Below are 12,812 nucleotides of genomic sequence, written 5' to 3' on the forward strand. Positions count from 1 at the left end.
ACCTATAGGTAGATTAAAACCATGTTGAGATATATTTCAAACTTTAATATTTGATGTATATTGATGATTAAATAGACATGTGGGAGTTTTAAAGTGTTCTCTAAAAATTTATGAGTTATCTATTAAGTTAAACTCCATTTGTGAAAAAGAAGAAACACTAAAACTTGTAATTGAAATTCCGACAGCTTTGACATTTTTGACTGGAGTCCAACAATGGTTAAAACGGATAAGGTAAAGACTTAACATATTTAGATGAATAATTGTGCATTGTCGAAAGTGCGCCACTGCAAATTTAAAAGTGAACACTAAGTTTTGCAATGCTTTATATTTTAGAATCTTTATAGATTATAAAACTATATTGAAGCAAAGTACACAATTAAGGTATCTTTTGAATTACAAGCGTTAGATATGTCTTATAAACATGTTTGAAGTAGACATTTGCATAAATATCATGTTGTGTTTTTGAGAAAACACATTAAAGTAAATTACAATTCCTAAATGAGAAAGCGGTTAAATGTGTCAAAGCAAAAGTGGTTTGGAAAATCCGAGGACGCTTTTACATATAATAGGACTTCAATGTTATATGTTTAAGTTTTATAGAATAGAGTTTAAACACTTTTATAAAAGAAAATGTTTCTAAGTTTTTCGAAAACGTGTCAAAATGGTAAGCAAGGTTTAAAATGGTTTATATGCCCTTAAAAACACATCTATCCATTGAAATGGATTTGAAATAAAATTGAAATAGCAAGATTAAAACCAATAATGGTTAAATTGAGTTTTGAAGAAAAATGTTAAGTTAAAGCAAGTTGTCAAAAGATTTTTAGCGAGAATATTGCTTACATTGTTAAGAAATGTCTACTAAGTTGATTGAAGTGGTTATAAAATATTTTATTGATGATAGATAAAACGATGAAGCGAAATAATTTTTCGATGGAAGATTAAGAAGTAAGGAATAAGTATATTAGTGTAGCTGATCGTACCTAAATACTAAGGCGAGTACAAGGCGAGTATAAGACGAGTACCGATGTCTTTTTCCCTAAGATAAAGGGCAAGAAAATTGTTTGAAAAACGTTTTATGGTGTCAATGCAGTTTACGACCTTTTATAGAGGTCAAAGGGACATCCTATGTTAAGTTTTAAGCTCAAGGTGGAAACAACGTAGAGCTAAATCCTAGCGTAGTAATAAGGTCTCACGTATGCGTTAAACCTCCGTGTCTCCTTGTGAGTCGAATCCGGAATGCCCACCAATGGTATCCAAGTGATTACTTAGTGGTGACTCATCTACCTCCTTACGAGATGCTCCAATTATCATTCGTTTCGGTATCGAAACGCTTTTTCCTAGTTGTAACTCTTGAAGACGATGAAGAGGTATTGAGGAATAATTGGTATATGTTTCGACTTAAGATAATTACTAGTGTATATCTAGCTACTAATCTTACATCTAAATTCAATAGCTACCGAGGAATACCCATTCTTAGTACTAAGTGCATTGCTCCTAGAGTGGCTAGTGATATAACCTAAGTGGTTAACCTAGCACTTGATAAGGGACAAGAATATTTCTAAATAAAGGCATTATTATAAAAGTGCACTTAGTTTCTAAGTGTATCTAGATGAATGCCTATAATATGCAATGCCCGTACGCACACCGCAAAATTTTGTTTTTCAAAAGTTTAAGTTGAAAATCGTTTTGAACATAATTCTACTATAACCGGTTCAAGCCTCACATTAAGTTTCCTTAATTAAGCATAGTTGGCCAGCCTATACTTAATTAAAGTCCAATAATGCGTACTCGAATTAGTTATACCAGGAGTATGTTCGGTATTTTAAAAACATTTTGAAAATTTTTGGCTATAGTTGTGGTTCTCCAAAGGAAAACCGGTATTCTCTATAACCTTCGGCTCTGACACCATTTCCTGTCACACCCCGCTAAAGCGGAAACACGAGGCGTGGCAGTATAAAGGGTTTCATAGCAAAAGTTAAAAGAAAACACCAACCATAGTATTAAAAATCATTACAATTTTTACAATGGGTTTGAACAACTTTTAAAAGAAATTACAATGTAAATTGAAATACAACACATGCGAATGCTCCTAAAAGTGAAGTGTCCCTAAGTGCCACTTACTCGATGATTCCTGAAAAAGCATGTAAAACGAGCGTCAACTATAAAAATAGTTGGTGAGTACTTACAGATAAACAAAATAATATTGGTTCCATGAATTGAAATGAAAGTTTTGATAAAAGTTTCCAATAATAAAAGTATATTGTTAAAATGAGTAAATAAGTTTGTAAAAACAAAGTTCTTTGTCATCATGAGAGATAAAGTATGTTGCCCAAATAAGATGCAACATTCATATTCTCATGGAAGATAAAGTTCGTTACTCATACGAGTAAACAAGTTTCATTGCTAAAATGAGCAATCAATTTTGTTGCTACAAGGAGCAAACACTTTCATTGCTAAAACATGTATATAAGTTTTCAGTAATAAAAGTTCGTTGTTGTAATGAGAAACAAAGTTCATTGCTATAAATAATAAACAAGTTTATTGCTATAACGAGAAACGAGTTTGTATGTGTATGAGCAAACAATGAGTCTCAACCAAACCTATGACTGAAGCCCTATCAAGATCTATGCTTATCGTTCCATAGATGAATATGGTATCATGCACTCCAACAATAGGGCGAGTGAGGAGTTGTCAATTCCTAATAGCGCTATCCATAATGACCATTGGCTCAAAGAGTTAATGGTTTGAGATAAGGGAAGGGCCTTAGTACGATAAGTTCTCATGTTCCGTGTTGCATAGACATACATAAAGAGACATAGCAATAAAATAGCAATCATGCTTGATACAAATTAATTTAAATACAACATTCAAATAATAGTTTTTTGGGACATGCTTTTCCACCCCAAAACATAAAAAAAACTGAAAATAGGGGAGTGCGTGAATACTCACAATATGCAAAATATAGCAACCAAGTTTATACGAGTCAAATAAATACAACGAACATAAATAGTTTAGGACATGCTTTTCCACCCCAAAACGTAAAAATCGAAAATAGGGGAGTGGTGAATACTCACAATATGCAAAATATAGCAACCAAGTTTATACGAGTCAAAAAAATACAACGAACATAAATAGTTTAGGACATGCTTTTCCACCCCAAAACGTAAAAACCGAAAATAGGGGAGTGGTGAATACTGACAATATGCAAAATATAGCAACCAAGTTTATACGAGTCAAATAAATACAACGAACATAAATAGTTTAGGACATGCTTTTCCACCCCAAAACGTAAAAACCGAAAATAGGGGAGTGGTGAATACTCACAATATGCAAAATATAGCAACCAAGTTTATACGAGTCAAATAAATACAACGAACATAAATAGTTTAGGACATGCTTTTCCACCCCAAAACGTAAAACCGAAAATAGGGGAGTGGTGAATACTCACAATACATTGAGATGATGCAGATGATGCCTTGATCTACGCTCCACTCGTACCACTATCGTTTTCCTACAACGATGTTACACACTAATGAGTCTCTAATTGAAATCTAATACTAGTATACTTACTACTACAATAGAATTATGCCAATAATGTGTCAAAATTTAATATTGATAAGTTACAAACATTTTTCTGTGGAAATTAAGTTTCAAAGAATCAATTGTTATATAACAATTTAAGTGGAAAATTTCCATTATTGAAATGTTAATATTTAACATTTTAGAGGTGTTCCAATGATTAAATATTCAAAACGAAATCAATTTAGTTCTAAACTTTCCCAAACTTTGTATTTCATTTTTAATTGAAGTCAAACACCTTAAGATAGATTTTCTTGAATTTTTGATTTGTCTAACTATTTTTCACCATTTAATTCCATGAATAATCATAAAATCATGGAAAAATAGTAAATTATCATCAAAAATTCTTGTAATTTTTGTGTAACTATTTTACAGTGTACATAATCTTGGAAAAATATTAATATGTGTTTTCAAAAAGTTTAACACAATTTTTCTGATTTTTGTACATTTAAGTGTATTAAATCTTGGGAAAATAGAAGAAAAATAGCATACAGAAGATAAAAATCATCAAAAATTTTATGTATCATCCTAACATATTATAAGAGTTTCTGGTAAATGTTCATGAAGTTTGGATGAGTAAAACTATTTTTCCTGTTTTTAGTCCATTATAAACACAAAAATTCAAGAAAAATAGATAGACATTTTCAAAAATTCCCAAAATATTTTTCGGAGTCTTAACTATAAGGTACAAGCTGCGAAAAATAAGAAATAATATTTTCACATTCCCTAAAGTGGTTTTATGATTTATTAGAGCTAAACAAAAAGAAAATTAAAAACCATACTAAACAGTAAAAAAAATCGATGAAACTTCATGAGAGATGTTTATTAACTTAAAGGGTCATCCACAAATATTTCCAGAATTTATTTACAAGTTTAAGTATTTTATATGCTTTAACACTCTATTTTATTATTATTTTCATATAAAAGTAAAAAAAATATATATTGAGCTGAAAATTTCCAGAATGCAACTTCAAACAATTTAATAACAATGAAATTTTTTTTTCTTATTTTTGATGTCGAAAAACATGGCTAAAGGCTCAAACAATTATAGAGAAAACTTGATTCTTGTGATTTTGGTAAAAATTATTGATGTTACTTTGAGAATTTTTGCAACATATTCCAAAGGCTTTTGAATTAAGATATTTTTATACCTCTTAATAAATGATGTTAAGTGCTCAAGTTAATTTTTCCTTGATTTTTAGTGATGAATAAGATCTTTGAACATGCAATACAAAACTAGTATTCACAAAAAGGTGCTGATTGAGCAACAGTTTTATAAAAATTGCTAAAAATCGAAATATTTGAATTTTCCAGTGAGGTCAGATGTGTTTGAAAGCTAACTCAAAATATTATATTTCAGAAAAAGAATCCCGAATTTTGGTTAAGAAATGAGTGAGATATGACAGTTTAAAGTCAGGTAAAGAAATCTGGCAGATTGCATGCATGGTGATTGGTTAGAAAAATGAGTTTTCATCATTTCTTTGAGTAAATCTTTTGAAATATTTTAAAAGATATCATGATAAACTTATATTCTAGTCATGTTTCCAGAGATCAAAAGATTAAAACTTATCAAAATGTATACATTCATTTATGAACAAAATTTTGTTTCTCAAAAACTCTTAACTTGAGTTTGATGTTTTAATCCTTAAAATCGATTTTTGCACTAAGATCATGAACATGCAACCTTGTTTATCATACATGCATGGTGTTAAAACACATCCATCATGTTCTAAAAACCATTTTAACAAAAATAAAACAAGTTTGAAGAAGATGAAGAAGGAGAAAGTGTAAGAAAAAGAGCAAAACTTGAAGGAAAAGTGAAGTAGAAATCGATTTTACCTTCAAGAATACCACAAGATGATGAAAATTTCGAGTTTGAGGAGTGTTCTTGGGTTTGTTTTCTGGAAAATTTCATGGTTCTTAGAGGGAGGAAGAGAGAATGGAGTGGTGTTTGGAGAGAAAAATTAGAGAGAAGGTAGAGAGAGTTTTCTAGAGAGAGAAAGAAGAGAGATGTGTGTGTGTTGGAGAATGAGAGTGTGAGAGAGAGATATGGGGAGAGAGGGATCCGAATTTTTTAGTATAATACCCCTTTCTCATTCATTTTCTTTTATAAAATTTAAGTTCTTTTATAAAATATCTCAATTTTTATATAAAATGTGCACTAAAATCAAGTTTTTATTTATAAAACCTTGATTTTTGATTTATAAATTAAGGGTAAATGTTAATGAGTTATATTTTATTTTCCTTAATTATATTTCCCTGAATTTAATTGTTTTAGGATAATATTATGAGTTTCATAACTATTTTTATAGAATTCTTGATGTCAAATTTTATAAAATATAGGTTTTAGGGTTTTTAGGGTTTTGAGAATTAATAAATCTTTAGATATCAAAATCAATAAAATCTTTGAGACTTCAATTTATCTTATGGTATTATAACTCTTTTATAGTTATAAATAATATTTGTAACTTATTTTATCGGTTTATTGGCATTCTATGTAGTGGTTTCGAGATTCAAACGAAATTGAGGAATCAAGTATACTAGTCATAGTTTTCAACTCTGACTTAAGTTTCTATGAGGCTCCAACCTAATTTCTACTGCTAGGTCAAGTGCATAATGTGTGTATATGATTCATGAAAAGGAGTTTGAGTCAAATAGTGACCCAAATATGGATAGTCACTACAGTTAAGTAGTAGTATAATTCACATATCAATGTGAAATCTAAGTACACTATCATCCGATCCTACTTGTTTCCAAGTTTCTAGTAGGTTAGAACTTAGCTTCTAGTTACTAAGTCTATTATGTGTCGTGCCTATATGTGCAACTAAGTTTATTCAAATCTAGAACCGACTCGAATTTGACGGTTGTCACAGTAGCGGATTGAGAAGTGATGTCATGGTTCGAGTACCATGATAAGTAGCGGATTGAGAAGTGATGACATGGTTCGAGTACCATGATACGTAGCGGATTGAGAAGTGATGACATGGTTCGAGTACCATGATAAGTAGCGGATTGAGAAGTGATGTCATGGTTCGAGTACCATGATATGTAGCGGATTGAGAAGTGACGTCATGGTTCGAGTACCATAAGTTGTAGCAGGTCGAGAGGTGATGTCATGGTTCGAGTGCCATGATGTGAGGTGGAATGAGAAGAGGGAACATGGTTCAAGTACCAGGGTTCGTAGAAGATTAAGAGGAGATAACATGGTATAGGTACCATGATTCATTGCAGATCGAGAGGTGGCCACGCGGTTTGAGTACCATGACATGTGGCGGTTAGGATTTCTGGTTTTTACCGGTTATTCCGTGGGGATTGTCTAGACTGGGATCAGAGGTGAATGAGTATGGGGCCAGAAGGCCTTGATGAACAAGTTTTAGTGGAGCGTCCCTTGAAAAGGGAAATCGAGTGAGCTCCGAGGGATTATGGGTGATATGCCAGTTGGGGTCGCAAGACTCAGGGATGAGTAGGGATGGTGTATTATGGGAGAATACGGTCTGGGTTGGGCAACCAGCCGATAGTGGAGAGGTCACTTTCTGTGACTCGAGTGGTTCTATTTCTGTTTCCTGTGAGAGACGTATTAGGTGATGAGATTTCAGTTTTTGAGTTTTGGGGTGAGCCTTGTGGGATTGCACGGATGGTGATCTCCAACCAGACTATATGGGAGTAGGTCTGCCGCGAGGTAAAGATATAGCTGAACAGGGCATCAGTGGGGACTGAGATGGTCAAGGAACAGGAAACACCTTAATTGAGTATAGTAGGGTATGTGTTAGTTGCAGTGTCGGACGATCAAGAGGAGTATATTAGGTTGGTGGCCCTTATTGTCTTTGATGGGTATTAAGAGTGGAAAAATGGTTTCTGCTCTTATGATAAGTGACGTGATGGAACGTTGGTTGAGGAGTCAATGATGAGGAGTACGGTAGATCATTACTTCCAGACTAAGAGTCAGGGTTAATACTGGACAGTTGGGAGGTCCGGTGATGGAATGGTGTGAGATTCTGAATGACTAGAGGCAGTCATGGTGGGAAGTTCTGTGGATTTCATCTGAGTTTCAGGGCATTTGGAGTTTCTCGATCTCTGTCGGGAGATTATCGAGCGTTGCGTAGCACCTTCTAAGAGTAGGTGCGATGATTACTGGGGGAAACAGTCGGTGTGATAGATTGCTGGTGCACCGATTGGGGATGGTTCGAACCCTAAGTGGGGGAGAACCGGGTATTTTATTGAGGGGATCAGAGATTCGATCGAGAATGGTTAGAGATTTGGATATAGAGACCGACGGTGCGAATTCATTGAGCCCAAGGTTGTTGGTGATTGAGACGAGGTGCAGAGCGAGATAATGCATGTGTTATGTTTGAAAAGGATGAGTGCCTCCACGACAAGTGGCCGTTGATCGGAAACCTTGGGGTGAACGGAAATTCTTCAAGGTCATAATGGTGAATTTGAGGTGGTTGGCTCGTAGGGTTAGTTCGGCGGATTAGAAATTTTGGTTCAATGATGGGGCTGTTATTCAGCTTAAAAAGGGCAGAAGTTGATTAGATAACCAATTTCAGGTTGTGGAACAGAAAGATCAGTGGATGAGACGAGACGTCGTGAGGTCTCATGAGGTGTATCGAGCTATCCGAATTTAATGCATTGGATTTCGGATAATTTTGAGTCTTGAGTGGAGACGGCAAGTGGTGGGTCAAGCATCGATGATTCCAGTGGGAGCCCTTTCGGTTAATGACAGCAAGTGAGATTGACTAAGAATATGGATCGTAGCAGGGATATGTGTTTTCTTATGACGATTGCCGCTAGATATAGTGATGCATAATTTGGGTAAGTGCATGCACCTATCTATGATTGATCCGCGGATTGTGAATCAATCAGAGGTTGTTGTGATGCTACGGGAAGCCGTAGTACTCACTAATCAGAGTTTGATGTGATGCTACGGGAAGCCATAGTACTCACTAATCAGAGGTTGTTGTGATGCTACGGGAAGCCGTAGTACTCACTAGTCAGAGGTTGTTGTGATGCTACGGGAAGCCGTAGTACTCACTAGTCAGAGGTTGTTGTGATGCTACGGGAAGCCGTAGTACTCACTAATCAGAGGTTGTTGTGATGCTACGGGAAGCCGTAGTACTCACTAGTCAGAGGTTGTTGTGACGCTACGGGAAGCCGTAGTACTCACTAGTCAGAGGTTGTTGTGATGCTACGGGAAGCCGTAGTACTCACCAGTCAGTGAGAGGTTTTGGTGATACTGCGGGAAGCCGTAGTACTCACCAGTCAGTGAGAGGTTGATGTGATGCTACGGGAAGACGTAGTACACACCAGTGAGTGAGAGGTTGATGTGATGCTACGGGAAGACGTAGTACACACTAGTCAGTGAGAAGTTGTCATGATAAGGTACTCTTTGATCAAAGCATGGCGCAGAAGAGTTTTAAGCATAGGGTGGCCCTAATTTATGAGTTTTTGGGAACTTGGTGGTCGGACCAGGGGCGAGACCGGGTTCTCCTCAATGATAGGGAGTCATTATATTCTGAGTAAGGTGTGGTCATCGCAATCCAAAATAATGAGATCAGTGAGGTACGCATGGGTTGCGGGAAATGAGTTCTGAGTTGAGTGCTTCGTTGGGACGAGTGGTTCCAACTCTGGGTCGGACCAAACTCTCGAGTTTGAGTTTGGCTCTGGTGGTGTGTTGGATAGGCGAGATGAGATTCTGGATTCTGAGGTGGGTTCCATGTTGAGGAGTATTGTTTGTCATCTGATGTCTTAGACATGTGTGGGTCAGTACTCGGGTACGGGAGGTACCGCAAGTTGCATGGAACGATGAGTAACAGATGCCAGAGGTCGGGGTTGAGTCGATCTCCAGTTGGGAAGGTAGCATTCGCTTCGGGCTAAGCGAACTTCGTTACTTGTGTGTCACATTGGGCCGATGTAGTTATAGTGAGAAGGAAACCATGGAGACGGTTGGGATAATGCAACGGATGACCCTGGAGGTTCAACTTTTGGGTCGAGATCAGACCTGGTACTCAGTGCTAAAAAGGGATACCAGGGATGCAGCTGAGGCTTATGATTTTAGATGTCTGAGGACTTCTGAGCGAGCATGATCCTCTTGTGTTAGAGAACAGGATGTTGAAAGTTTATTGTTCGGATGGATTCTGATAGTAGTTTAGTGGATGAGCCTTGGTGGGGTGTAAACCCTTTCGTTCCTTGGGGTGTGATTCAGACTGTTTTGGAACGTTTGTATGAGTGATCGGTAGCCGATTATCGGATTTTGTCTTGTGAGAATCATAGGAGCAGTGAGTTATCAGGGTTTGATGTTCGAAGAGCGAATATCATGGTGATAGCGTGAGTGGGCGGTCTGGCGGCGGGCCAGGCCACTAGAGTTTCCCGATTCTGGGAAGGTCATAAAGGAGTATTTTAGTGACAGAGGGGTCGATTTTGTTCCAAATTTTGGAGTTCCTGGTCAGATCCAAGTATTCTTGGAAGAAGATATCATTTTGGCGTGAGAACCTCTCAGTGGTGCTTTTCGAGTGTTTGGTTTCTATCTATGTGGTTGAGGAGCGATTTCGAGGACGAAATATATTCCAAGTGGGGGAGAATTGTAACATCCGGATTTCCAGGCATGACAATTTGAATATTTCTTTTTGAGTTATGAGGAGGGACTCGACGAGTTGATGCCTAGACTCATCGAGTAGGATCGCGATTTGCTGACTGGATTAATGAAGGGACTCGACGAGTCGATGGGTGGACTCGACGAGTTCGTGCTGGCGGCAGAAACCTTAAATCTGTGCGCCTGTGCCCTATTTAAGGGTCCTTATAGCCCTCATTTGCAGCTACCAGTCCAGAGAGAGAAACCCTAGAGAGCTTGGGCGAGTTGTGTGTGAGAGCAAGCCATTTTAGTCCTTTTTGGTGTTGTTTTGCAATGAAGAAGGTGTTTCCAGCTAGAGGAGTTCAAGAGGATTGCTAATCCGTGGTTTTCAAGCTTGGATCTGCAGTATTGAGGTAGCAAATCGAACTCTCCTTCTTTTTTGGTTAAGATCTATGAATCTAGGGTTTTCTATACCCTCTTTATAGCTTGAATTGATGAGTTTATGGTCCCTTTATGTGTTAGACTTAAGATCTGGATCCATAGAGGTCCTGAGAGCATTATCCATCTTGCTTTATGAAGTGTTATGGAAGGAATGAACTTAGGTTGCCATTGTTGAGGCTATTTCTTCAAAAGGAACCACATATGTGTTGCATGAGTGTAAAGGTTTCACCTTTACGTGATTAGTGGGTATGGAAAGGTCAGATATATAGGTTAGAGAAGCGGGTCTGACCTCAGAAGGTCATTTGAGTGTTGCCATGGACGCTACTCGGCGAGTTCATAAGTGGACTCGACGAGTCGAGTCGGGGTTACCCCGCGATTCGTGACAGGAGTAACTCATCGAGTGAAGGGATGACTCGACGTGCCAAGTGAGGCTAGAAGGATTCAGAGGACCCGCATGGACTCGCCGAGTCACCCATGTGCGCTCGACGAGTCGGGTCAAAGTTTGATCGTTGACTTCAGTTGACCTTAGGGTTTTAGTCAAGCTGATATAGGATAGTTCAGGGAGGGGTAGGATGGCCTTCTACCCAATCTTTAGAGATGAGGCTATGAGAGGGTATTGATCAGGAATGTTATTCGTATGATAGGAGGAGGCTAGGTCGGGACGTCAAGCACGAGAGTTTATCCGACTTCGCACGAGGTGAGTCTTCTCACTATACTGTACCTAGAGTGGTACCTATGTGTGACCGGAAGGTCTTATATGCTATGAGATGTATGTGATGTATGATGTTATATGATATGGATGTGCGATGTTTGTTATGAATGCTAAGGACCGGAGGGTCAATATGATATGGACCGGAAGGTCAAGATTATATGGACCAGAAGGTCATTACGGGTAGGACCGGAAGGTCTACTAGGGTTGTGGGACGGAAGTCCTCTGAGACACAGTGACCGAAAGGTCTTATAGCCTTGAGTGGATATGTGTGTATGTGGTATTTTGGGGAACTCACTATGCATTTATGCTTACAGTTGTTGTGTTATGTGTTTTAGGTACTAGCGAGGATCGCGGGAAGGCGCCAGCATGATCCGTACACACTCATGAAGTTTATGGCTTGAGATTCTGGGATATGTTTTGTTATGATAACATTGGATACATTATGTTTTGATAGTACCTTATGAATAAAAGTATGTTTTAAAAATGAAAAAATTGTTTTGGAAATTTACGTTGTTACACTTCTTCATTAGGTCTAGTTGGAGTTTTCCCTATTGTCCCTTTTGAGTTCATAAGTCACCTATTGGGAGTTTAGCAACTCCAGAGCTTAGGTAGAGTAGATCTGAGGTCCTTTAGCTTGTTCTTACCATAAAAATACAAGCTTGTTGGTTGTTTTGACCTCATGCATGAGTTAAGATCTTTGTAAAGGTTTTAATGGGTTTTTGGGAGCATATAGAGCATGCAAAGGCAAAAATTTGCCAACTTTATGCCTTAGGGCTCATCAAACGACCTAGATCTGAGTTTCGGATGTAAAGTCTTCAAGTATTAAGCACTTAATGGATTTTGTGCATAAGTTGTTTGTACGCTGGGCGTACAATGTAGTACGCTGCGCGTACAACCCTTTTACCCAGTACGCTAAGCGTACAGAAGAGGTACGTTGGGCGTACGCTCTCAGGAAGACTTAGACCGTAGCGTAATTCGGACCATTGGGCCCTAATGGTTTTGGGCCTGAATTTGCTGGTAATTGGGCCTTAATGTATCTATGGGCCAATATTGCAATAGTTGGGTCTATTGGACCTTGTGGCCCAACGTAGAAATGGACTTCGCATTTGTGGTCCTCGGTTTGGGCCAAGTCTTGGACTACCTTGCTGTGGGCCTTCGTGGGCCAATTGGAAGCACGATTATGGACTAGAGAAGCATTATTGGGCCTTAGGTTGAGGCCAATGTGAAGGGATTGGGCCAAATTGGAAATTGGGCCATATATTGGGCCTTGTAGGAGTATTTATCTTTAGTGTGCCCAATGGGCTTCGTCCTTGGACCATCGGAGAATTATTATTTGACCATTGGAATGATAAGTGTGTTGGACTGAAAAGAATTATTGGGCCTCATGGCAAGACCCATGTAGAGGTTTGGGCCTAATTTGGAAAATTAGGTCATTGATGGATTTATAGACATTATAGTGTTGGGCTTTTGTTTTGGGTTTGGGCCTTAGCTTTGGATGATACCGGGCCAGGG

The sequence above is a fragment of the Lactuca virosa genome, chromosome 5 (genome assembly GCF_052849685.1).
Source record: "Lactuca virosa cultivar CGN04683 chromosome 5, Lactuca_virosa_CGN04683_v6, whole genome shotgun sequence".
NCBI lineage: Eukaryota > Viridiplantae > Streptophyta > Magnoliopsida > Asterales > Asteraceae > Lactuca > Lactuca virosa.